At 32.0% G+C, this 572-nt stretch overlaps 1 protein-coding gene across 1 annotated transcript in view; it reads left to right on the top strand.

Annotated features, from left to right (window-relative positions):
• The window catches only part of disc1 (DISC1 scaffold protein), a 56,089-nt gene extending 55,741 nt beyond the window's left edge, over positions 1-348 (top strand). The window contains exon 14 of the mRNA XM_058796049.1: positions 1-348. This exon is cut by the window's left edge and continues 978 nt beyond it. The gene's annotated coding sequence lies outside the window, so the exon portion shown is untranslated.
• The last annotated feature ends 224 nt before the right edge of the window (positions 349-572 follow it).

Raw genomic sequence — 572 nt, 5'->3', positions numbered from 1 at the left:
TCTGTGAATTATAAGGGTTATGTAGCATTTAGTGCCTTTTTTAAACATTTTTTTTAATTGTCTCCTTATTTGAAGTAGAGACAGGTGCTCTTTTTTAAAGTCTTAATTTGTTTTACTTTTTAAAGAAAGCACTTTTGAAATGTAAGCTGTTTTTGTCTTTGTTACCTGTGGATTTCACCTGAAGCAAAATGTCATTTGTTTGTACTAATCATATGAATGTATATTTGCATGTTCATCTTCTGGTTTTACTCCCCACTATTTTTTTTTTCATTTTTTCCCCCCGGAACTTAAATTGTTAGTATTATACATTTGTATTGTTTTTAAATACATTAGATACCCCTGTTTAAATGCCTTTGTATTTTTTTTCCAACAAAACAAGTTTAGTTTGTAAAATAGGACACCAAACTGCACAATTTGATTGCATCATCATGAAAAGATATTTACCATCCGTTTGTGTAAAATTAATCAGAATAGTATTTGGAGAAATGTAGCATTGCGTCACTTGCTGGTGGCCAATGGATCCTCTGCAGTGAATGGGTGCCGTCAGAATGAGATTCCAAACAGCTGATCCA

The sequence above is a fragment of the Onychostoma macrolepis genome, chromosome 13 (assembly GCF_012432095.1).
Source record: "Onychostoma macrolepis isolate SWU-2019 chromosome 13, ASM1243209v1, whole genome shotgun sequence".
In the NCBI taxonomy this organism is placed as follows: domain Eukaryota; kingdom Metazoa; phylum Chordata; class Actinopteri; order Cypriniformes; family Cyprinidae; genus Onychostoma; species Onychostoma macrolepis.
The sequence above is the reverse complement of the archived record's forward strand: the minus strand, read 5'-3'. Positions and strand labels throughout refer to the sequence as shown.